The sequence below is a fragment of the Miniopterus schreibersii genome (genome assembly GCF_964146895.1).
Source record: "Miniopterus schreibersii genome assembly, chromosome: 5".
In the NCBI taxonomy this organism is placed as follows: Eukaryota; Metazoa; Chordata; class Mammalia; order Chiroptera; family Miniopteridae; genus Miniopterus; species Miniopterus schreibersii.
Window position 1 is genome coordinate 16,302,650 of NC_138106.1, and position 24,374 is coordinate 16,327,023.

At 39.0% G+C, this 24,374-nt stretch overlaps 1 pseudogene across 1 annotated transcript; it reads left to right on the forward strand.

Moving 5' to 3' along the window:
* Positions 1-8,583: 8,583 nt before the first annotated feature.
* On the forward strand, positions 8,584-9,329 carry LOC308557725 (small ribosomal subunit protein eS6 pseudogene; annotated as a pseudogene). The gene has a single exon. The product of its transcript is annotated as a small ribosomal subunit protein eS6 pseudogene (transcript).
* Positions 9,330-24,374: the final 15,045 nt, after the last annotated feature.

The window sequence follows — 24,374 nt, forward strand, 5'->3', positions numbered from 1 at the left end:
TGAAAAGAGGCAAAATGCTTGAGCAGTACCCATGAGAAAATAGGATTTTCATTCCCTCTGTGGACTTGTTTATGGCCACTAGAGGGGTCTCTATTAATCAGAACAGCCTTCCTCTCCTGACACTGCTTAATCCTTAAGATACTAGATTCAGATCATCCTATGGCTTATTTTCCCCATGAAAGACACATGGTTGCACTTTCATGCTCAGTGGATTGCTGGGAGGAAAATTTACAACCCCAATCTCCATTTCCTTTTGTTTAAATCATCAGACATTTATTTATTAAAAGAACTCTGTTTTGATATATGAGATATATATATATACATATACACATACACACATATACACAGACACTCATAGGATATATACATATATGTAATATATTATAATTATATATATATATATATATATATATATATATAATCACACACATCAAGGAAAATGAGATCTCATTTTCTGACATCATTGACAGATGTCAGGACATGGTTTTACTTGCTGTCACCCTTCCTATGGAGACACAACTAAGAACATAAACGTCTAAGCTGGTGCTTCAATGATAAGGGGCCATGCTTCATTAGACAGGATTCTTTCCATAGAAAGTTACTTAAAACCCAGCCAAACTGGCCTAAACATATAAGGAATCGGTCGAGTCCTGTAATGAGATATCTAAGAGTAAGGCTGGCTTTAGATGGGTCTTGATTCGGGGGCTCCAGAGAAGTCACCAAGGCCTGATTCTCTACATCCCTGAACTTGGCTCTTCTCAGTGCCCTGTCTTCAGTGCTTTCCCCTCTTGGTTTCTAGATGGCTATTGCAGCTTCTGGATTTATACTTTTTCAGCTTCAGGTCTACAAAATGGAACTCATCTCTGCTAACAGATTAACAAAAGTACTGGGCTTGCTCACTGCCCAAATGGGTTCACAAGCAAATCCTCAGATCAATTGCTCTAGTCAGAGGGATGTGAAATGCTGATTGGCTGAAAGCAACCACGGCTCACCCCTGAAACTGGGGCAAAGGAAAACCCCATCCAAACCACACGGCCTGAAATGCAAAGATAAGATGTTTCTCCAAAGAAAACGAGGTGTATTAGAAGATGAATAAGTACTTTACTAGGGCTCTAGACATGGTAACCACTGCAATTTATTTTTTTGTTTCACGTTTACAATTTCTGTAGAGTTGACAAGTTACCCCTCAATATGTCAATAGGCCACTTATACAGTGGTCAGTCCAACACAGCACCTGTTATGAGCAAAGATGGGGCAAGAGTGTGAGCAGAAAGCCTGGGCCGGGCTGCTGTCCCAGCCACACTGATTGTTGTCACAGGCGAGTTAGGGGAAAGGTTACCAATGGGTTGAATTAAAAAAAATACTTTTAAAGTTTTAAAAGTTCTTTATAGATAGTTGCACCATCTCCTGTGTTCCCTTTGGATGAAGAACAAAGGCCATTTCCATGGTTACAAAGACTCATTTTCACAGTGTAAGGTAAATGTTTATGAGCCATCCTGGGATGTGATGGCACCAGGCTTTTGTCTTTGTGTATGTGTGCACACCAGATGTGAGAAACACCTTAATTATTGTGTCGTTAGAATGCATTTTCCTATATGACTATTCAATGTTTCCCTATAATTTTTGTATTGAAATTTCTGTCACACTGAATAGATTATAATAAAACTATATATAAGTTAAAATTTTTAAAATACCAATGTAACACTTAATTCTACATATTCAGACACCTAATTTTGCCTACTACAAACAGTTGGTGGCTGAGTTTTTTGTCTAAACCTGTCTGGGGAGAATCTATTATCTGGAAAAGGCATGTTTGTCTAAAAGCCAAAGGCACTCCCTTTTTTTAATGTGTCATCAAAAATATTTCTGGGAGGACTATTTTTCCTCACCTTTGTATGTGTGTATATATGTGCATATGTGTGTGTGTGTGTGTGTGTGTGTGTGTGTGTGTGTGTGTGTGTGTGTGCTTGTAGGGTAGAAGGTAGGCACAGAGGAAAGAAATTGAGAATCTGTATTTGTTTTTACTATTTGAAGAACTGAATGAGGGGAATAGAAATTACATCCCGATAATAGATTTATAGATTAAAATATCTTTCTTTTGCTGTTTGTACCACTTATAGTTCTGATCCTTATAAGACTTTGAAGTATAGGCAGGACTTTAGTGAGTAAATGTGATTAAGCTCATTATTTCAATAGAAACCTATCATTACAGAAAGCCTTAACTGGAGCTACTGAAAGAAATGGTATGTCACATTCTCTCATGTAACACCAGTGTGAGGTAAAGCTAGCCTTCTATACCGACTGGGATGCATTTTGTAAACATTACTGCCAACTGCTAACCGACCCCCAGCCTTTCTTGTACTGAAGTTGGCAGACTTTGCTGGCTTGGAATGAATCTCCGTACCTGTCATAATCAAGTATATTTAGCCACCTGTGCAATAAGACTTTGTGTCTAAACCTGTTTCAGAATTTTATTTCTTGGAAATAGATCTGTGTGCCCTATAAAGCCCTCCCTCCTTACTGTACATGAGGCACAGCTTTACAATGGCAGGGAAGCTCTTTGTATCTTTATCACACTGGGAAACATGAAATGATGTTATATGCATTTTAATAAAATTTTATGAGAGCAGAGTTAAATGCTCCCATATGATTATCTCTTTGTCAAATGTGACACCTACAGAAAGCCAGAAAGTAATACTAACTTTTTGGGAAAAAGAAAGCACATGTTCACGATGATTCCATCTCTCCACACAGTTGAGTCACTGCAGGTATTTCTCCCAAATCCCTTTGCCTTTATGGGGCACAACAAGTCCTTGGGGACTGACTGGCTTTTTGCCTCTCCAGCCTCATCTCAACCAAGCCCTTTCAGCATCACCCACCAGCAACAATGAACTACTGATAATCATAAGAGACTGTTCTTGGGGCTCCTTCTGACTGAAATATTCGCTCTCCATAGCCCCAACTCAGTCCCTCACATGGGTATCTCCTGTTTCTGAAACAGTGACTGACTGAGGAGGCCCTTTTTTGTCTGGTCAGATGTTCCTGTTGAACCTAAGGAAGGGACCACTTCTCCAAAAACACTGATACCTCTCTTTTGCAAGAATAGAGCATCTTCCCTAAGGGTGGTATCAAAATCTCAACCCTCCCATTGCTGATCTCTATACTTATTTGTTAGATGGGACTTTCTCCTTTCTGATTCTAACTCCCAGAACTAACCCTCTGGCGAAGCTGACTTTCTCTCAACAATCTCATCTCTAAGTACTCCCCAACTTTCTCCACTTCCATGTCATTCTAATTATGGTTAGAAAAAGTATATTAATTTTCTAACATTAAATTATGTCACTTCATAACTCATGTGAATCTATGATCTACCAATAAAAGGCAGACTTTCATTCAAGCCACTTTAAATTTAACTTAAATGCTTCCCTTATGCCCTGGTGTATCGTCAGTGTTTATATCTAATAATTCCACACTTGTGTGAGCTGAACCTAAATCTAAGAAACACTTGAGAGTCAACAAACTATATGTGTGTAAATGTATACTTCATATATATATATATATATATATATATATATATATATATATATATATATTGATTTCAGAGAGAGGAAAGGAGAGGGAGGGAGAGAGAGAGAAATATCAATGATGAGAGAGTCATTGATCGGCTGTCTCCTGCACGCCCCTGACTGGGGATCGAGCCCGCAACCCGGGCATGTGCCCTGACCGGGAATCGAACCCCAATCGCCTCGACCCTAGGTCAACACTCAACCGCTGAGTCATGCCTAGCTGGGCGTAAATGTATACTTCTTTTAAAAGGAGTTTCAAAATAGAGCAAACTCAATGATTAGCTTGTGAAATAGAAGGAAGCAAATGAATTTATTACTTTTCCGTGTTAAATAAATTCAATTTTGATATGCTTTATGATTTATCAGTAAATAAACAAATACTCAGAGAAAAAATATCTCCAAAGGTGATACAGTTCTCTCTTCTTTTTCTTAAAACAACAGATTGAAAGAAGCCATTTTATTTGCATATGAAGACTTTAGACTTTTGTGCACTTGGGTCATATGGATTTTAATAAATATATTGAGAATAGTCACGTATACACAAGTTACTTAATGGCTCTTGTATTCCCAGCCCAGAATTGTAAGGGTGGGAAAAAAATAACTTACTGGCTAGTAGAGTAGATGGACACATGCAAGAAAGTGCAATAAAAATGGCACTGGGGATGCCATATATATCTTGTAACACAATGTGTCAAGTGTTATATGCGGGCAAGTGCAAGGGTTATAGAAACACAGAGGAAGGAAGAATTTAATCATGCTTAGGGATTGGGAGAAGAGATTCCAAGAAAGCTACTGATTTCAGAATTGACACCTGAGATAGCCTTGAGGGTTGAGTCACAGTTCACCAGAAGTGGAGAAGAGATATTCTGAGGAAGCAGCCAAACTAAGGACTGGGAAAGGGAGCGTTAGGAATGTGAGTGGTAGTGGGAATGGAATATAGATATGGAGGGGCACTGGCAATGCCAAAGATCAAGTTGTAAAGTTTGATGAGGGCATACTTGTGGAAAGCTTGTAGACCAGGCTGTAAGGTACTTGGCTCTGGAAGTACTAAAGAATTGTCAAGAGAGGAATCCTGTGGTCTGTTTTAGATTCCTGGTGATAGGCCTGCCCTAATGAGAGAGGTGCTATTCCTCACTTTGGCCTTTACGTCTTGGTTTTTCAGGTTCTAGTTCGTATTTCAAGCCTCTCAAAAGTCTGTAGATTTGTCGTAAGCTCTGCTTCTCCACCTGGCTTGCATAAGAGTATGTAGGAAGCTTCTTTCTTTAGTTCAAGTCAGACACAGTCTTCATGCCCTGTTACAGTGGGATTGCATTTACCCAAGAAGAAATTTCCTTGAAAAATGTTTTACAGTCAATTATGTCTAAGAAGAACACATTCTTGAATAAAAGTGAGAGAGAGAGAGAAAGAGAGAGAGAGGGAGCCCAGGAACACAGAACACTTTTTGGGTGAAGGAAGACAATCTATGTTTCTGCGCTTTGAGTAAATGCCCTCTTACAATGGTCTTGCCGGGCCTGTTGCTTCTGTTTGACTCTGTCTACAGAAGTGAGGCACTCAGCAGGGATCAGCAGCCTCGGCCGTCCAGTCATCTCTTCATTCCTCATGATGGGGCAAGAAGAACTGGGATTTTCACACACCCCACTTACTTATGAAATCAGAAAATAACAAAATGTCATGTCTCTATTGGCCACAGGCATTATATCTATGACTTGTCAACAGCTATTCCAAAACCAATCTGTCATTTTGCCTTTGTTGGAATTAAAACACTTAATTTCTTAATTCTATTTTAGCTATGGGTTTATTTCACTGTCACGAATGGGTAAATGATTCAGACACTGGAGTTGTTCTCATCTCATCACATCAGGAGCAAGGATGACAGTATGTGCTAATCCTAACAAAATGAACCCTGAAATGTGCAGAAAATTACAGGGTGACGGTGCTTTTAAAGAAAAGAATTTGTTTCAATCACATGTAATTAAAAGCTCAGAACATTTTTTAATTTAACTACAGATTCATTAATAAAAATGGTTTTATCAAATTTGGTCAATATATAGGGTACATGTTGATTTGTTCCAGTTATTTTAGAAAATTTAGAATTCTACTGCAAAGATCTTTTTCTTTTTTTTAGAAGGGGAACTATTACTTACCTGTGTCCTAATAATACTAAGCCATTTCTATATTTAGTAGTTATATTATAGAGGACATAACATGACACATAATATACTAAAAACATCCTATTTTAACAAGATTCCCCATAAAATCCTGCCTACAAATGAAAAAATACATATAATACAGTCACAGACTATAAAACCTGCCAGGGAAGAGAGTACAGACCAATATTTGTTAGAAGTCAACCAAATGTCTACCCTTGTGCCAGATGCTTTAAATATTATATCTCACTTTATCTTTGGCAACACTGTAGGACAGACAGATAGTATCCCCAATTCACTACTGAAGAAAGTGAGTCTCAGATTAAGAGAAGTATCCGAAGATGCACGTTTACGCAGTCTACCTGCCACTATACTTACTTTACCTATGCAGAAACTTTATATCAAAAAAAGAATAATGTGACATGAAAATGTGTTAAAAGTCATAATTAAAGGCCTGACTTAGTCTCAGGAAAGAGCAGTAAGAAGTAATGTGGGATGAAACTGTATTAAAAATCATAATTAGAATGCCTGACTTATTCTCAGGCAGGAAAGGGCAGTAAGAAAATAGGAAAGAAAAAAAATCTCGGAAAGTGACATTGTTAAATGTATAATTTAGGATTTTAAAGTGTTCTCAGAAATTCTTGAATCCACAGAAACCAACACCAACAGAGCCTGAGAGAAGTCATTTGCTCCAAATCAAAAAGCTGAGAAGTGATAAAGCAGGGAGCTAAGTTCAGCGGTACCTAGGGCTGTTTAACCAGCTTTGATTAAACATTTGTTGTGCACAGAGTGCAAGGCTGTGCTGTAGAGACACGGAAGGGTACACAGGACACCCCAAGGAGACTGGAGCTCACTGGTGGGCTGGGAGCGCCCCGAGCTATCCGGGGAACCACCTCACTGCCAGTACAAGCGACCTCTTTTTCTCAACACAGCTGACTTCTTACAGGGGAGCTAGTCCCAGAGCAATTGTCTATTTACAGACTATGGTATTTACATTTTTACAGGATCAGAAATTTCTATAACCCTCTAATGCTTGTGGTTTTACTCAGAATATTGACCCTAAATGTATTTTATTAATGAGTTTTTTGGATAACATTTTTCTGCAAGATAGGTTTTTATTTCAGTGAACCACACTAACTTTTTAAAAAATATATGTTTGTGCACATTTACTGCTGTCCTCTAGTGGACAGAACCACAGACTGGAGTACTAAGTACGAGTTGCCTTCTCAGAATAAATCCTGGAACGATTCAGAGAGAACATTATACTTTCAAAGCTTGGGTGAAACCTTAGAGAGCATTATAATATCATCACTACTGTCATTATTTCCTTCAGGGGCTATCATCTTAATTTGTGACTTCCTTCCTTAGAAGTTTAGGCTTTCTGGAAGCGGGGAGTTAGAAGTCATCTACAGGAAGGAATGAGGCCACTGAGGATCAGGTGTTTATTTGACGTCAGAAAACTGGTTATGGCAAAAATGTGGATTCAAATCCAGTTGTGCCCTCTCACCACTCTCTGCTGTCACCAAGCTGCCCCCTTTTCTACTTACACCGTGACGTCCTGGCCCCATGAGCCTTCTCTCTGCTAGTATCCAGTGTACCTTTGAGAACTAAATTATATTTTGAATGATAAAAGCAACACAAATTGGCTTTCATGACTTGGTGTGGTTTTTAAATCTGTTTAATTCTTCATAGGGGCTTTGGAGTGAATGTTCAGTTAGGAACATCTTTATCAAAGGGGATAGAATAGTGTTCTTTCCAAAGCTACACTGAAACATATTTCTAATGTTAAAATGAGAAAATTATTTTATATTTTTAACTGCCTGGTAATCTTTATAGAAATTAAGGGCGCATGAACCCATAAGACATTTAAAAAGTGAATTATGTTTATCCTACGGATTCATTTATGCACACTTTAATATAACTGACAATATAATGCTTTATTAAGCACATGTATACCTAGGCTTGAAACTTAGTCTCAGTCCTTAGCAACAACACCTAAATACTTTAATTCTCAGGTTTCTCATTTGTAAAGCTGCCTCTCAGGTTTTTGTGAAGTTTAACAGATAGAAGGCTTTTTGAGTGCCTGGCTCACTCCATGGAATAGCACAGAAGATGAATAAACAATAGTTTCCCTCTATCCTTTAATCCCAGTACCACCAATTTTCATTCTAAAATTCAAAGCAATTTTAATAGCTTGTTGGTCATAACTTTTAAGATACATTGGTTAAAGCAAATCAAAGTGCACTTAAAATGTTCGTAGCTGCACGTGACTATGAAAGCTGCTAGAAGTTTATGATTTGGGTTCAATTCAAGAATCGAAAGTACTGTGTATAAGTGCAAGTGTATGATTCTATGGATTGTTGGGTTTTCTTTCCTTGGTCATCACTTTATAAAGAGTGTTAATTAACAAAGAGGAAATGTGATCTTTTTCATGAATTGTCCAACATTCACTACACTCATCTCCTTCCAAAAGTGCTTCCCTTATCCAGACATCTTTCTTTCAATAACTACAGAGGCTGCTACAAATCTTAACTGTTTAAATTATATTTGAGTTTCTATTTGGTCACAGTGATCTTTGTGAAACTTCATGTCATGTGTAATACAGCAGCTCTAGGGCATCAGATGTTAATATTTGAAAATTATTATCATAAAATGTTTTAGCGTTTACTGTTTAAGAGACCAACCAAAAGATAAAATGTGTTAGAAGGTCAACATATAGTGAACTACACACTGTCTTTCAGTTTCAAGGGAACTTGATAAACTCCAGAAAAGCCTACATAGTATAAAGCATTTTTGAAACAGATGGATTTTCCACCTTTTCTTTCTTTTTCATTACATCAAGTCCATCGAAAAGGAACGAAGCTCTTTTTCATGGCACCTCGGAGATGGTCGGCGGCTTCAGGATGAAGCTGAACATCTCTTTCCCAGCCACTGGCTGCCAGAAACTCATTGAAGTGAGAAGCGTATGACCACAGAAGTTGCTGCTGACCCTCTGGGTGAGGAATGGAAGGGGTATGTGGTTCGAGTCAGCGGTGGGAACAACAAACAAGGCTTCCCCATGAAGCAGGGTGCCTTGACCCAAGGTCGTGTCCGCCTGCGCTGAGTAGGGGCATCCCTGATACGGACCCAGGAGGGCTGGAGAGAGGAAGCGCACATCTGTGCGGGGCTGCACTGTGGGTGCCAGTCTCAGTGCTCTCAACTTGGCCATTGTAAAAAGAGGGCAGAAAGATATTCCCGGGCTCACTGATACTACTGGGCCTCGTCGCCTGGGGCCCAAAAGAGCCAGCGAAGCTCGCAAGCTTTTCAGCCTCTCTAAAGAAGGTGATGTCCACCAATGTGCTGTGAGGAAGCCCCTGAACAGAGAAGGTAAGAAACCTGGACTGAAGCACCCAGGAGTCAGAGTCTCGTCACTCCACGTGTCCTGTGACACAGACGTCGCCTATCACTCTGAAGAAACAGCGGACTAAGAAAAGTAAGAAAGAGGCTCCAGGATAGCTAAACTTTTGACCAAGAGAATGAAGGAGGCCAAAGAAAACCGCCAGGAGCAGACTGCCAAAGACGCAGGCTGTGCCCTCTGCGAGCTTCTACCTCTGAGTCTGAGTCCAGTCAAAAATGAGATTTTCTAAGAGTAACAAATAAATGAGGAAAAACATTAAAAAAAAAAATCACCTGAGGATATTTTTTCCATTGCTTTTCAGAGAGAGTGGAAGGGGGAGAGAGAGGGAGAGAGAGAGAGAGAGAGAGAGAGAGAAACATCAGTGTGAGAGAGACACATCGATTGGTTGCCTCTAGCACATGCTCCAACCAGGGCCAGGGATTGAGCCTGCAACCGAGGAAAGTGCCCTTGACTGGAATCGAACCCAGGACCCTTCAGTCCGCAGGCTGGCGCTCTAACCACTAAGCAATCCAGCCAGGGCAAGAATGAATGAATGACTTTCAAACCTGGATTCTGCAATCTAGTGAATGAGCAAATTATTGGCAAACCTGCTGTCTGTGCATGTTATTGTGTGACTTAGTCCATTTATACAGCTATCCCCAAAATGTTTACTCTTACAGCAGAATGAAATAATGCTAAAGGCTAACTTTTTATTCACAGTATGAGGCCTCAATCCTTGTGAGTGTGACCACGTGTTCAGATTTGGACCTGTTGTCCTGGGGTAATTATTATTAGTTCCCCTTTTATTCTCAAAATTGTCCCAGTTTGAATGAAAAATTAGAAGATTTTCCTACTTGGGGTAGTGAGTCTAATTGCAAATAGCATGTATATTAATTTGTATACATAAGTGAACTTTCCTGCTTCCAAGATAATAGTGACAGGAAGTGAGGGTATGCCACAGTCACATCCAAAATGAGGCTTTTGAGCGGATTTAAGTTTTATTTTTATTTATAACTCAATATAATTTTTAAAATTCAATCGAATTAAATACTTACTTTAATAAACCATTTATTCTCTAGTATCTTTGATAATTTTTCAGTGTAAAATACTGAATTAGAGCAAAGCAAGGGAAAAATTAAAACTGCCTGTAATTCTATTCCCTACAGAGAGAGTTCTTGCCTATAGATCTCTATAATCACATATAGTATTTTTTTGCAAAATTGAGATTTTGCAAAATTGTTTATAGTTTTATATCTGCTTTTTTCACTTATCATAAGATGAATATTTGACTGATTAAATATTCTCCAAATATAATTTCAATGGCCACCTAATGTTCCCAAGATGGCCCATGTTGCCGCTTACTTAACAGTTGCCCTAACATTGCTCACTGAGGGTGCCGCCAATGCTCTCCTGTTATATAACTAACTTCTGCGGTTGGTTTACAGAACATTAACTAGATTAAATCTTCACTTAAATTTCTTTGATTGCAAAGCAAGACAAAGTACACAATATACTTTGAAAACCATTCACTCAAGATAAAAATCACAGTTAATTTTTTTTCTGATGGTTAAACTTTTTTTCAGGGTACAGAGATCTAAAATGTTGACAGACACATACAGTCATATAACTACCACAACAATCAAATATAGGACAGGAATTGGCAAACTATGGCTCAGAGGCCAAATCTGGCCCTCTGACAGGTCTCCAAATAGTTTCATTGTAACAGAGCCACACCCAACCATTGATTGAGAAGCCTAAATTATTTTTCCTCTGGCCTTTCACAGAATATGTATGATAAGAGTTGTAAATTTTTATTGATGTCCTTTATTAAATCAAGAAATTTCCCTTCTGTTCATATTTTGCTGAAACATTTTATCATGAATGCATGCTAAATGCATTTTCTATATCTATTGAGGTCTTTTCTTTTTTCAATAATCTTCTGATGTTATAAATTATATTGATTGATTCTTAAATGTTGAAACAACCTTGCATTCCTGAGAAAACCAGCACTTGGTCATGATTTATTATTAATTTTATGTATTACTATATTTAATTTTCTTTTACACTAAATCTTCTAATTCCATTCTGTATTTTTAACTCCCATCTCATTTCAATTTAGACAGCTAACATTTTTTAAAATGTTTTATCTGTATTTCAATTTCTTAAAATTTACAGTTGAAAGAGTAGATAGATACTCATACCTAAGTTGTTGCAAACCTACTTAAAATTTTCTAATACTTAATTGAGTACCCATTTAAACTAAAACTCTGATGGATTAAAATTCAACAATATTAATAGTTTAGTTCCATTTTGTCTAACTAGCTACATTTAAGTGTTCTGTAACCTCCTGTGGCTAGTAGCTACCGTACTAGACAATGCAGTTCTAAAAGTTCTTTCTCATAAGCCAAAATCTCCCTTTTCCTATATTTCACTCATTATTTCTACTACTGTACTCAGGACAAAACTGTATCTCAACTTACCTGTATCATGAGGCAATTTGTAAAGAACCAAGGAGAAATTTTCTAAACAAGCCTACTATATATATATGATTAGAATACCATTTGGAAGCCATAGACTTTATGTACCAAATGTTGTCATTATTGAGATATTTGGAAAACTATTCCAGAATCCCAGATATTTTATGTGGTATTTATCAAAAGTAGGTCTTAAGAAATATATGTTTCTTTACATGTCATTCCTTCCAAATTTTCAGATATTTATTTAAAAACAACTAATTTAGGAAATTATCTTTGCAAATAAGCTACAAACCACAGGCTTTGAGAAGAAAATGCAATGCCTGCTATGTAAGCAAGTCCCGAAAGCCCTGTGGTTGAAATGCCCGAGGGTATCTTGGAAAAGATTGTGGATTCATTTATCGTCACAACAGCTTTTAACTAGTCCTCCGAGACTCAAGCATGGTTTCCTCTTTTGAGCCATAACTGAATTACATCCCAAACCCTGAGAGACTGAAAAAGAGGTCAGCGTGGCAGCTTTGGGGAGACGCGGCTGAAGCGATAGTAAAGCAGTCCCGAAGGGGGCCATGCTGTCCCCTTCCTTCGCCTTTTCTCCTGACTACTTACTTTTCTTCTCTTGACTCTATTGATAAGTTGCTTTAGAAACTCTGACAACCTTCTTAGGTCTGGTAAATTCTAAGGTAGGACCAATTAGGTAATAAAAACTAGGAAGAGTGCCATTTAAAAATCCTTTAGCCTTACCTAGATGCAAACAATTTGCCTAATAGGTAAGTAACTTACCAGCCGTGGATTTGATCTTTACAGCAGTGGCTGGGAAAAAATGTACAGTTTTGGTTCTTGGCAACTGAGATACTTAAAAAGGAGACTGACGTTCAGAATATATTGTATGTAGGCAAAGGAAAACAAAACACATTTCATAAATGTAAGAATCCCTAAAATAAAAAGGTTCCAAAAAGTAAACATGGATTAACTCTGTGCTTCATCGGGTAAGACTGAAAGTATAAAAGTTAAACTTAAAGAACTTTCTTTTGCCTAGAACAGGGGTCGACACACTTTTTCTGTAAAGAGCCAGATAGTAAATATTTTAGGCTTCGGGACCACAGCCAGTCTCTATCATGTAGTCTCTGATGTTTTGTTCTGTTTCACAACTTTTGACAAAAGTAGATACCATTTTAACACCGCAGTCATATAAGAGCAGGGGCTGAGTTAGCTCGCAAGCTGTCGTTGGTGACAATGGACACCCGGTCTAGAAAAACACCTCGTCTGGATTTCAACAGGACATGACCGTTTAGAGCTGCACTATTGCTCCGAATTCTGTCCCCGCCCACCAGCTACACTTAAAATCCCAGCAAATCTCCAAAGACTATCGTCTGTATAACAAACACCAGCTGGCTTTTTAACTTAATGTTTCATTAAGGCCTCTTTCACTATGAATATTACACATTCTTGTAAGTAAGTTAAATTCTAAGCCTAGTAAAAATAACAATAGCTACTGTTTATTGAACGCTGTCTGTATGCCAGACGATTTACTAGAGTTGCATCATTTATTCCCTGTCATAGTGATCTTGCAAGGTACATACTATTACCTTCACTTCAGAGGTCAGACTAAAGCATAATTTCTTCAGTGTTATTCATCTAGTAAATGAAAGAGCAGCTATTAAAAATCCACATTGCTTTAGAAGCTATGGGTTTAGCAAACTTTTTCTATGAAAAGTTAAATGGTAATATTTTAGCTTTTAAACAGAACAGAGAGAGAACTCGTGGACACGAACAACAGCGTGGTGATTGCGGGGGGTGAGGAGGGTGGTGGAAGTGAACGAGGGCATGGAGGGGATAAATAGTGATGGAAAAAATTAAATTAAAAAAAATATTTTAGCTTTTATGGGCCGTACAGCCCCTGTCGTGACTACTCACCTCTGCCACTGTAGCACCAGCCATAAATGGGCATGGCTGTGTTTCAATAAAACTTTATTTACAAAAATGGGCAGTTGGTCAGATTTGGCCTGCAGACCATAGTTTCCTGTTCCTTGCACTGAACTAGTATTTCTCAAACTTGAGCGCCATATGAATCAACTGAGCATCTTTTAGAAGAATACAATCTAATTCGTTACATACGGGAAAAGACCTGAGACTCTGAATCTTTCCTACACTCCCGGCTGATGCCAACACTACTATTGGAAGGTTCTCACTTTGTGAGCCGTCTCTAGGCCATGCTACACGGCCAGGTAAAGCAAGGTCTGTAAGAAGGGCTGATTTAAGGTACATCGTCATCAATTACCTTTCAAAGCTAACATTTACTGAACACTTAACATATGTCAGATATTGTGGCAAGCATTTTGTATGTATTTCAAATGGAACCATCCACCTGTAATTCAGGCCAGAAATTTAAGTACCATTATTTAGACCTGACTCCATAACACCCATCAAGTCTCATGCACTCTCCACCACTTAGTTCTACTTCCAACACATGTCTCACGCCCATCCTTTCCTTTCAGGATCTACCACCACCACCCAAATATAAATCATGACTCTTTGTCTGGACTTCTGCAATAGCCCCTTATTCTCTGTTGTCATGTTGGTCCCCTTCAGTCCATTTTCCATACAGCACCCACAGTGGGGTTGTTCTAAAGATGAATTGGATCATGTCCCTCCTTTGCTTGAAACCTCTAAATGGCTTCAATGCCACCTAGAATAAAAGTCAAACTCTAAACATGGCATAGAAAGCATGTATAAAATCTGCCTCTGCCTATCTCCCCAAACATTTTCCCACTCACTGCTCTGTCTCAGACACACTGACCTTCTTTCAGGCCCTGAAATGCAACAAGCTCTCTCTCAATGTAGGACCTTCTTAATACATTCTTCCTTCTGCTGGAAATCCCTTTCTTCTCTTTTTTCAAAGTGTGATCCTTCTGATAGTTAATAAATTAGTGTAACTGTTACCTCATTAGAAAGCTATTCCTTCCCACTCAAACTAAAATAACTGCCCCTTGGTTTTCCCCACCACATCCTGCTTTTTCCTCCTTAGCAAGTATCCATAAGCATTTCTGTTTCTTCGTGTATTCTGTGCTTCCTAAGTAACCACCACAAAAGAAGAAACAGCATCCTTGAAACATGGTACACGTTGAACGAAAGTTTGTTCGGTCAATGAATAAGCCAGTGGAGCTCCCACTAGAATATTATCTCCATGAGGGCAGCATTTTGCCTTGTTGCTGTTGAATATAGCTCTGAAATGTGTGTCTTGCCTATAGTAGACATTCAATAAATGTTAGTTGTATTAAATATCTCATTTAACATATAAAAACTAGAATTTTGAATGCCATAATTATGGCTATTTTATAAACAAAGTAATAGACTCAGAAACTTAAGTAACTCAATCAAGGCTAGAGACCTATTAGTTGATGGAGTCATACTTTGGATGCAGGTTTTATCTCCTAAACTTGTACTGTTAACTCCCGTGCTATAGTGTGTCACTACACACATGAAAAGGTCTCCATAATGGATCCCTGAAAACTTTATTAGATTTTTAACACATCATTATTTACAAGTTATTTACAAATCTTGTAGTACATTCTATTTCTATGTAAGCTGTCAACTGTAAAATGTTTGTTCTTGTCTTCATTTCCTTGCTCATAATTCTGTCTTTAATTATTTCCCAGTGATTGTTGTATGCCCAACAATACCATAATCGCCTTGAAGATAAGGTGAGTCTTTTGTATAACCCACACTAGGATCAGAGTAAGCTACTAAATATAACATGTTGCTGAACTTCCTTATATTTTTCTTATTTTCATTGTGATTTGCTTGTGTGTTGGTGTGCTTTCTTAGAATGTTTTTCCAAACTTCATTAGTGAGGGAAAGTAGATTTTGGTATGTTCTACTTCAGCTGTTGGAAAACAAAAGACAATCTTTAAATTAGGAAATGATAGGTTTCAAAATGTGGATTTTGTTTGTGTCTCAGAGCATATGTGTATTTACTGAGCCTAAAGAAATTGGATGTTTTTTACTCTAACAGAGAGAAACTAAACTCTTTAGCACCTGTGTATTTTGGCAACTTTGTCTTTATGGCATCATTTAGAGCACCCGGAACAGTTGGTGCTTAGAAAGACATTAAAGAAGTGCTTAAATGCTATTTCAAGTTCTGCAGGGGTTTTTTTTTTTTGGGGGGGGGGGTTGTATGTAGGAAAAAAATGAGACTCTTGGGACACTAGCTTGTTGAGAAGAAAACTGAATGAATTAAATGGTTGCATTGCAGCAGGCTAATATGCTTTACTACAAAGTCACAGACCAACTTAAGGCCCTCAGGGCTGCCCCATATGAGAGAGTGGTGATAGCATCATTGTAAACCTTTGTCCCTGGAGTGCTTAATGGCAGAAAAAAAAGGGGGAGAGGCCAAAGAATTATTAGTTGCAAATTGGAGGTGTTTAACATTGTTCAGTGCGTGCCATCCAAGCACCGAGGACAATGAAGCAGGCAGGTTAATCTGTTAACACTTCCCCCTGTGCTCTGTGGTTATTAACATCAATAAACTGCGTGTCCTGTTAAGGCTGGGAACCTAACAGAATGTGGACAGTCTAAAACTCTGCTTTAGTAACCTACGTCCTATCCTTTATATGAAAAAGGAAAGATGGTGAGTTTATAGAGGGCATGAACTATGTATATCAATGTGTATTGCAAGTGAAAATGCGATTGATGTAACCACGAATAGGAAGGGATAGGTGACGTGAAAAACAATGTACGTACGGGCCGGCGCTCCAACCAACCGGGCCGCCCGGCCAGGGCTATAGGAAGAGATCTTTAAGCTGCACCCCGACCAACTTCATTTCATTGACGAAGTAACGGTACCTTCTCCAAGTAACACTAGTGGGTCATGATTTTACAACTGAGATTCAAATTTTCCATATCTGTTCCTTTTTCGCTATTCCACATTTCCCCTCATATCATTTGTCCACATAGATTTCTGTGTACATTGCATTGCATTTTTTATTTACCTGATCTAACTCCCATCAATTGTCCGAAGTGCTTTCTGATCGTACGAAAGAAAGATCCTCCTCACTGTCTACAACTGGTACTAAACATACCATGGCTGCTGCACCAGTTTTTACTCCATCCAAACTGAGAGCATTTTTCCACTGTTACAAAATACCACAGATTTGTTATTTACAATCAAGAGGGGCATGCATCAGTGTAATAATGTGCCTCAACTCAATTAAACATAATTACATTCCCCGGCTGGAAATGACACTGTGGAAAGGAAGTCTGCACTATCATTTACTTGCTTTGGTACATGTTTAGCTGTAGGCGCTGGAGCATGAAATGGCTCACTACGTTCATTATTGTTTTGGGCTCTGTAGGCTTTGTTCACAGTTTCCACCAAAGCTACGAGTTTCCATGTGTCCTCTTTTTCTCTTTTTTTAAACAATGTGGACACAATTATACGTCGTTGAAAAATGTCTTCCTAATGAAAATATAAATGTAGCGATGCTGCTACCTTTTTTGTGCATTACTAAATTTAAAGTTCATGGCATGAAATCTCCTTTAACTGTCATTTTTAAAATTCTTATTCTAGCAGGGGTGTCTGACCTTTTGAAATCAATTAAAACTAACTGATTACCTCGGGATTGACAAACCCCAAGTTTAATAGAGGCAATCCCTAGGTTTTGCTCTTCTGCTCATTTTAGTCCTGCCAAGTTAAAACAAACAAAACCTACTGCTCATCGCCCTTCACTCTTTTATTTACCAGTTTTCCACATAGTGTCAAACTCGTCTGGTCAAGCAACCACTGATCACAACTTCACCTTAAGACAATTCTTACTTTTACCCAGGCCCAAGAAGTGCATTGCAAATAAAGGCAGTTCTCAGCTACATAACTTAAAAACGTTGAGCCTGGCCCTGGCCAGCTGATGCGGCTCAGTTGCTTGAGTGTCCTCCCATTGTACGCAAAGTTAATGATACGCACAGGGAAGTGGTTTGGGGTGAAGTGGACTGGTGCCCTTAATTTACTCCCAAATGCATATAAAATTGGGTTAATGATTAGGTAGGGTGGTGAATAGAGGGATAGATATACGATAAAACAAGTAAGGTAAAAAAGCAAATTGTAGAATCTCAGTTACAGAAATTTGAAGGAGACCCTGTGAAATTCTTCCAACTTTTTGTATGTTTGAAATTTTTCATAACAAAATGTTGGGGAAATGCAATGATTAATTAACCAATACAAAAATATATCACCTCTTATGCTCTGATGAGAGCAAAGGCCAACAGGTTTCTGAAGTAGATAGATTGTGTATCTCTTGGGTATTAAGAAAGGGCAGGGAAAGTGAAACCGGTGAGGGTTCAAATTCCAGATCTGTTACTTACTTGGGCAAATAAATTAGATAATTGCTTAAGCTCTTTGAGCCACAGTTTCCTTATATCTAAATGCAGATAATACTCTCTGTTTCATAGGGTTGTTGGCAGGATTAAATTAGACGATAAAAGGAGAGGATGTTAACTGCCTCCTGGAGGCTGATCTGCCCACAGTCAAATCTTTAGATTCCACCCACCGTCTGTCAATAAGCCAAATATGGGCCTCTCCCAAAACTCTGTCTTAATTAACACAACTGTCAGCTGCACTTCTCTGAGCACACGGTTTCCAGATAAACATACTGTTTTCTAATTTTTTTGAAGTGATATTTGGAAGAATAATTTCCAACCACCCCATATCCCTGTACATTCTACTTCTAAGAATAAAATGTCTGGCAAAGAAACATGTGTTGCTTCTGTAAGGATGGATGCTGCTGTATTGAGAGAAGTACATTATTTTGCACAAATCTGGGCCTTGATGCAGTAACATACTGTACAAACCAAATTAGGCACACACAAGAGCCTGAACTGGCTCTCACACATGTTTCTAGCTTAGATGGAGCTATTTGGACTGAGAAATCAGCATATCTGCTACCACCTGGTGGTAGCTGACCCAACTTCCAACTTAAAAATCCCTGTATTTGAATAAATTCCTTGATCAATACAACACTCAATCTATAAATCTAAAACACGATGCCAGCTCAGGACATTTAGAGGACATTTCTAGGTTTTCAGGCACCAGTCCAGACGTTTCATTTACTATTCTTATCACGGTAAATCATTATCAAATGTAAGACCCTAGTGCTTTCATATAATACTGTTTCAGTCTTGCTTCTTGCTGACCCCATTCACACGCAGTGTGCATCGCCTGCTTGCTGCATTTCACATTCAGCATGTACTTTTCCCCACAGCTTGGAATGTTCCCCGCATGCCCATCTCTGCATCTACACATCAAATTCTAATGCCACTTCCTCCACAAAACCTTTCACACTCTTTTTCTTAACAATTCATTGTAACACCCGTTCTCAGAGTATGTAACAGTTTGTAGGACAGTCACTTACCTACTTCATCCAGTTTCTAGGGAACCACAAAATATGGATGTGTGCACTGGTGTTATACAAAATTATTTTTGTGGTTCAAAAAGAACACTTATCATGTTCATAAATACATACTTAGAGGCAGTTCAGAATCAGTGCTTAGGATGTGGGATCAAACAACCTGAGTTCATGCCCTCGCCAGGTCGCTCAGTTGGGTGGAGCATCATCTCAATCACCAAAAGGTGGTGGGTTCAGTCCCCGGGGGGGTGCACACAGGAAGCGGCTGATTGATGTTTCTCTCTCATATTGATGTTCCACCCCCCTCCCTTCCTCTGTCTCTAAAATCAATAAAAGCATATCCTTCAGTGAAGATTAAAATATATATATAAGCTTTCTCTAAATGAGTGTACAAGCTATTTATTAGGTTTCAGTTATGTGATGTTTGCACTGTGATAGAAACACCACTTTATTTTCCCCAAGAGAATTTTAGTTTTAAGGAAGTACTAAATTGCTTTATATCTTTAAAGTACTTTTTAACCATAGTTTACATATTTTTTTAATCATTCTGGGAATGTGGAAATATTGCAATACCTGATTTATGAGCTGGGAGGCTAGATTAGATGTTGAAATAACTATGTCAAAATAAAAGATGTGTCAAATTATTATTTAAATTCCAAGTGTGTGACACTTTTTAAAAAAACTTTTCAGTTTTTTATAGCTCTTGAGTACATAACCAAGGGACTACCAACCGGCCCTGCTGCTCACAAATTGGGGTGACTCAGGTCCTTTATGTTCTCTGAGAGCCTGCACACTGAGTAGCCCACAATGGAAACGCTCTCGGAGAACGGGACTCGATTCTTCTCGGCTCTTTCTCTGCTACCACCCACCGGACACATGAGAGGTTCTGGCCCAGCCTTATCGGAGAGATCGGCTACTTGAGAAGTTGAAGAAAAAGGGCACATGACCTGGCACCAGGCCAGAATCTGCAAGCCACATTTCCAGATGAGTCAGGCCTGGCTTAGGAAAACAGGACTGCCTGCAGAAAAATACACTGAGAAAATGCTAAAGAGAAAGAAACGTTGACTCTAATCCAAGAGTAAATTCACGGGGCTGAATCCAATGGTCAGTGCCATCGTACTTAACCTATCGGCCGCATTGCCAGAGCTGATCCCTCCTTCCTCCTGAAGCGTTTACTTCACTTCGCCTCTTGGACAGCACCCCTTCTTGTTTTTGCCCTTCCTCGCTGGTAGCTGGTTGCACTATCTCAGGATAAAGTTCTGGTATCTGTATGGTCCCCAATTTGTTATTATCTGAGCGTCTTAGGGTGCAGGACTTGGTCCTGTGTCTTCCCTCTCACTTACTCTCTGTGATCTCATCCAGTTGGGTTGTTTTAAATACTTTCTGATGGGCCAGCAATCCCCAGGTGTATCCCAAATCTCCAGCATACACCTCTCCTGGGAACTTCAGATTCCCACAGCCGCCTCCTGCTTGAAACCCACACTAGGATATCTAACGGGCATCTCAGCTGGATGCGCCCCAACTGAGCACTTGGTCTTTCCACCACACGGTCCCTCCCATGTCAGTAAGCGGCAACTACCATCCTTCTGGTTGCTCAGGCCAAAACCTCAGAGTCATCCTGGGTTGCTCTGTTTACTGCGGACAACAACACATCCACTTCCTGAGCAAATCTTGTTGCCTCTCTGTTCGGAATAGATCCAGAATCTGACCACTTCTCACTACTCTCAAACCTGCATCATGGGTCCCCTGGATTGTTGCAATGACTTCCTACTCGATCTCCCTGCTCCACCCTGGCCCCAACCAGCCTATTCCTAACACAGCCTCCAGACAAAGTGGTTCCCCTGTAAGAGAAGGCACGTCAGTCCTCTTTTCAAAACCCTGCAACAGCTCCCCATGTCGCGCACCATGAAAACCTTGCACTGGCATCACAGCCTGACGTCATCCATCGCCTTTGACTCTCCTACCCTCCTAGATTATTCCACTCCAGCTACGCAGCCTTCCTTGCTGTTCCTGCAGCTTGCCAGGCATCCCCTTGCCTCATTTCTTTGTCCTTGCTATTTCCTCTCTTTGAAAATTTCCTCTCCTAGATACTCCCATAAATTGTTCTCTTACCTCTTTTAAGTTTTTGCTCAAACATCCCTTCCTCAGTGTGTCTTTCCCCAGTGGTCCTATTCATAATCACAAACTCCCTCACACCCTGACACTCTCTGTTCCCTTCCAAGTTTTACTTTTCTCCACAGCGTTTACCATCTTCTGGTATTCTGGGTGATTTACTTATTTCGTATCTCTCTGTCACCCCTGTGAGACAGCAAGACCCACGAGGGTGGTCATTTTGTTGTGATTTCTTCACTGATGTGTCCCTACCACTTAGACATACGACAGGCACTCAGTGAGTATTTGTTAAATGAATGTTGATTCCATGTTAGAGAAAGTTCTTAAGAAAAGGTATGAGAAAAAGATGTTTGAACTCAGAAAAAATAAAATAAGAAAGTTCTGTCCTGCCCAAGCCAGTTTTCTTAGTGGTTAGAGCATCAGCCCACGGACTGAAGGGTCACAGGTTCGGTTCCGGCCAAGGGCAAGTACCTGGGTTGCAGGCTCCATTCCTACCCGTGTCAGGTTGTGAGCTGGAGGCAACCAATCAATGTCTCTCTCACATTGATGTTTCTCTCTCTCCCCCCCACACACACACTCTCTCTGAAAAACAATGGAGAAAATATCCTTAGGTGATGATTAAAAGAAAGGCTCTGTCCTCAAACAAATTGGTCTTACTATCTTATTAAATGCCAAGTTATGGCTGGAAATCTGGTGAGCTGAGCTGAACACTGGTTCAAAAAATAAAATCTACAACTGAAATTAAGACAGAAACCCTATTGTTTTAATCAGTCTCCACAATACTTTACATACATAAAAGCCTTTTTATTTAACAGTCCTGGACTCTCCTCACTAAATAGCTCATTCATGGCCTTGCACTCTCTGTCTCAGGAGAGTTTTCTGAAATTAAGGCCACAAAAATCCAAGGGAGCTCGACATTAGCTTAGACTTTCTCTTAGCAAAACCTAATCTGGGCTTTTTATCAGCTGTTAGTATCTTAATGGAAAGAGGTTTTGATATCAAGCTGTAAAATGAAGGTAAAATGAGGATGCAGTTAGAAGGCACTACATTTTAGCTCTTCGATTGGCTTTTCTGAACACTTGCACTTGGTTGCCTGAGGTTACTGGGTCTGAAGCCTTCATTCTGTCAACTTTGGGGCTCAAATGTCTTTTTCAGGTGCCCCTGGGCACAGAATACAATACTTTGCACTGATGTCCAAATCAGTAAACACAACACTCCAGCAGAGAGCCCTCGGGGGAAGCCCTTAAGTCCCAGGGAATGAAAGGAATGAAAGGAGGGCAGGTCTGGGTTTTTCCTGAAGAATATATCCACCTGTAGTGTCCAGACCTGTGTGTGTCTTAGAGAGCAGGGAACAGGGGGGTAATGCGGGTTTACAGCGGTCTTTCCTTATTAATTCCCTCTCATGACTTTGGTGGAAGTCTCCAATTATTATTTTTAAAATAATAATTTTTAAAAATGTATAACATCTGAAAATTTGAATCTTTAGAAAACTTTTTTTTACAAAATAACTTTAAATTTTATTTTTAAATTACAGTTTATATTCAGTATTATTTTTTATGAGTTTTAAGTATACAGCATAATAGTTAGACAATCACATGCTTTACAAAGTGTTCCCCCCAATATTTCCAATACCCATCTGGTACCATTCATATTTACTGCAATATTATTGATTATATTCTCTATGCTGTACTCTACCTCCTATGATTTTTTGATTGCCCAAAGAGAAAGTATCTCTTTTCAAATCAAATCACTTATCTCAATAAAAATACAGGTAATTTTTAACAAAACAAATAAGCGTTGCTCTCTGGACTCAGCCCTTCCTCAGATCCACTCACTACGCCAGTTCCCTCATCTCCCAGAGGCAGCCCCCAGAGCTTCTGCACTTTCTAGACTTATGTGCCACCTGTGGCGTTACCTGGCTGGTCCTAATTTCTCCAACAAAAGCAGTGCTCTATTTGTGGACTTCTATTTTTTTACTATCAAAATTAACCTATTTTGCATCTCATCCCATTGGACTTCTAATTTTTCTTTCCAAGGGTTAGTAGTTCTTTTTGGCTTAATGCATGACATCTCCCAAGTAAACCTCAACTTGAACAAGGATCTTCTCGAGACACCCCTGCACCTAACCTAAAGAAAGGTCCCTAGTGCAGAGGATTTAGGAGTCAAGAATGAATGTTTTACAGTGAAAGAAACATTACATTTGGAGTAAAAAGACACAGGCTTGAGTCCCAGCTATATTATTTACTATCTCTATAGCAAGTCACATTGTTCAAGCATCTGTTGCTACCCTCTTTGACATGCTGGAAATAAATCTAACAGAATAATCTATTCAAATAATGCTATAGAGTTCTCTGCAAACCTAACACCATATTATTGGCTATGTGGATGGATTTAGGAGAAAGGCCCTTTTGGTGACCTTCAGATCACACTATGTGCTGCCTACGCTGCCGACATTTAGAGCTGTTCCTATGCACGTGGATTAAAAAAAAAAAGATTTTGAATAAAAAGTGATTGCCACAATCGCAGAAGAACTATTATTAAAAATATCACTTTGATTAAAAATGTCAGTTTTGAGAAGCTTTTAATATCTTCCAGCAGTGCTAAACTGACATTAATGGCATTTCAATATTAGTTTCTAAAAGTTGGTCTTCGTTTATATCTTTATTTAACTGAGCTTTGCATACTGTCAATTTGTAAAAGACAATGGCTTTCAGTCATCATTTAGTTCACAAAGAAATTTGTTTGACAATTAACATCAACCTCTATATATTGTGAACAGTTGTAAATATTTTCCCAGTAGGTGAATGCTCTGACATTTTATCATGTAGATTATAAGAACACCATGCCCTCCTTCTATGAGATGTTTCTTCTTATAAATTAAAACATGCATTTATTTTTTACTATTCCCAAATAAGTTTACACTCCATGATGAAATTGGTATTTCGATGTCCAACTCAGAAAATTAGAGGATTCGCTATGAAACTAAGAATAAACGGCATTCACCCACTCAGCCAAAATCTATAGAGCACCTTTTGTTTACAAGATAGATTCTTTACCTGCCGTTGGGCATATATCCATGGATAAGGCAGAAGATCAGGTTCTGCACTCACAGACCTTACATTCCTCATTTTACAAAATATAATCCTAGATGAATGTGCTACCAAACGCACTCCCTGAACTCTTAGATGAATGTGTGTGTCTGTATGTGTGTGTACACATGAATATGTGCATGTATATATGTGTATGAGCATGTATGTACATATGTATATACCATACTTTTTGAAGCCAAGATAAAGTATATTTTA